This window comes from Nannospalax galili, unplaced genomic scaffold (genome assembly GCF_000622305.1).
Source record: "Nannospalax galili isolate Female #2095 unplaced genomic scaffold, S.galili_v1.0 scaffold832, whole genome shotgun sequence".
NCBI classification, from domain to species: Eukaryota; Metazoa; Chordata; class Mammalia; order Rodentia; family Spalacidae; genus Nannospalax; species Nannospalax galili.
In genome coordinates, this window is record NW_008331828.1 from 72,114 (window position 1) to 75,071 (window position 2,958).

The window sequence follows — 2,958 nt, forward strand, 5'->3', positions numbered from 1 at the left end:
ATGATTTCAATGACTGCGACTTAGACGAAGTAAGGAGAAAAATATTTCATATTATTCTAGAAAAGATCACATTATGGGTTACAAAAGCAGCAGCATCTAAAACTTATGTTTTTAATAACTGATTGAACTGCTTGCTTGCCCACGTACAAGAATATGTGACTGCATGTCTTTGAGTAAATCTTGTCAAAGACTTTACCTTTTGGACTTAACTTTTAAAGGTCCCATCATCTCCCATTTAGTGCAGCATTCTCTAAATCGGCTCAGAGATGTGCCTTTGCTGGCCTGATAAATGAATTCTGCTGGTTCAGAAAAAATAAAAAATAAAACATGATCATGTATTTTTACAGTAGAAGAAAACTACAAATATACTAAAGAAGAAATGAAAGTCTGTGGAAATCTTTATTGAGCAAATTTCATTTGAATGAATTTTGGGTCATTGTTATACGCAGGATGGGAATTTTTAAATTCCTACATATTTCCTCATTGAAGAATAGACATTATTGATAAAAATCATGACCTCTCCTCATTTCCCTCTGCTTCCCTGGGCCTGCACAACCCACTGGCCTCTCTCCAGAGTAACTTTAGCATACCTTCCATGCCTTGACTCCCCCAGCCTAATTCACCCTCCCATCTCCCCTGCCCATTTCTCCTCCTAGCCTGGGCCCTGTCCCATTCCTTGTCTTGGCTCCCCAGACACCAGGAGAACCACCACAGCTTCCTGTTCGTTTTCATTCAGACCAACCCAGTTCATTCCTGCAGTCCCCAGGAACCCTCTGGGCCTGGTCCTGCCATCACTTCCCTCTGCTTCCCTGGCTGCACAACACTCCAGCCTCTTTCCTGGACACTGGGACTGACGTTTTGGCTTCCTGATCCTTTACATCCAGACCAACCCAGTTCCTTGGTGCAGTCCCCAGGAGCTCTTGGGGCCTCTTCTCACTCCCATCTTCCTTTTCATCTCTGAGTGTCATGGTCACAAGCTGCCTGAGACCAGCATCTTTCCTAGGCCCTGCTCCCAGCCCAGTCCAATCCCCAAATTCTTGAGGACAAAATCTTTCCTGGAGGGATCCAGACCTTAGGAGAAAGCCTGAGAGCATCTGATCCTCATCTGACTTGGGCCTCTGTGGGAACTCCTGAATGATAAAAACAATCTGGTCACTCCAATATAAAATCAAAAGAGAGAACCTGAAAGAGAAGAACAGTAGGAAACAGGAGTTAATAAGGGAGATATGGATAAAAATTGGGTTAGTTTAAGGGATGGTGGAGGTAAGGGTATACAAGGAACCTAGGGGATAAAGGGAAAGAAGGAGCTCAAGAGAGGTAGGACAGTAGGAGAAGGGTATTATTAAGGGAGAAAGGGAGGAAATGGGGGCACCTTATGTAGGAAAACTATGGAGGAGGGGTGAGAAATTCAAGAGATAAATAATGCCTAGCTAGTTTTGAAAACCAGAGGGAACCATTTACTCCTACAACCTACTGATAAATTATGCACAGCAGATCAAAATATATGTCTAGGTAAGGTTTATCTGAGAACAACTGGTCTTTCCCCAAGATTTAACTACATGACACACAGTAATTAAAAGTACCAGACTGGTGGAACTAACCTTCTTGGATGTTTAACAGACATACTTTGAGGCCTATAATAATTTGGTCAGAGGGACATAAAGGACACTTTTTGCTTCTTGCCCTCCTAGGTCAACTAGTTCCAGGGAACTATGAGCATCTCTCAAAATGCCCTATAATGGTGGTGGGTCACCTCTTCTCTTGATCAAGGAGGCTGAGGTGACCCCACCCTAAGGACTTGAACCAGTGTCCAGTCTACAAAGAGGAGGGTCAACACAGAGGAATCACTTCCTCCATGCTTCCAAGCGAAGTCTACCATGGTCAAGCAGAACATTTGACTTATCTTCTCATAGGCTGAACTGGTAAAAAAAGGAGCCAGGTGCTCCTCCCAAGCCCATGTGACTGCTGAGGAACAGATTCTCAAACAACCTTAAGAGTAAAAATAAATTTGTTTATCTGGGCCAACTGTATGGCCTTAAACATCCAAAAGAAATTATAACCAAAGATTAAAGGGGTCAATATAATTTCTTAAGAGTCCATATGCATAGCTAAAGCTACATAACAAGCAACAATGCCAGATAAGAGATACCTTCTTTTGAGTTGTTGGCCAGGGTGAGCAATGGGACTCCCAAATAGTAACCCAGCATAGAACTTGGAAAATGAACATCAGACCCTAGTCTTATCTAAAGGAGTATTGACAACTGATTCCTGCTAGAAGAGGAATAGCTGACCTTCCTAAAACAAAGACCTTTAGATAGGCTGACTAGATTCAACAGAAGGGCAAGTAATGGGGATTGGCTGGGGTGCTGACGGCACAACCGACAGTAGCAGGGATATCAGAGTATAAGGGCTCTAGTCGGGGGAGGGAGTCTATGGGAGGGTGCCATCTTGGAAATGGGTATATAGTTGAATAAGATGGTTTGGGATGTTCTGTGTGATATATACACACAAAAAAATCAACTAATTTTTAAAAATGTATTTGAGGAGGTAGCATGGAAATTTACATCATGCTAATTAGTAGAGGTGATAAACATTACCATTGAAATCTACCTGATGACTTTATAGATATACACAGGAGCCAAGGATCCAAGTGCAACCAATTATGACTAGTAATAAACAGATGCATACAGATTAGAGATACATGCACCAACATCTCAGTGTTAGTAGCAAAAACAATGAGTCTTTCTGCAAGGAAAAATATATTCTAACATGAAATGGAGATCTTTTTTAAAGGTTAAAAAAATAATTCAATTTTATGTCTTACAGGGCTTATACTGAGTTAATATTGTATAACTGGTATTAACTCAACTGTGAACCTAGAAACTTGCACCCACTTGTGAAAAAGATGTGCTCTTGCTCTGGAGTGTGTTACTGAATATGTTAAAGCTGTCATGAAAA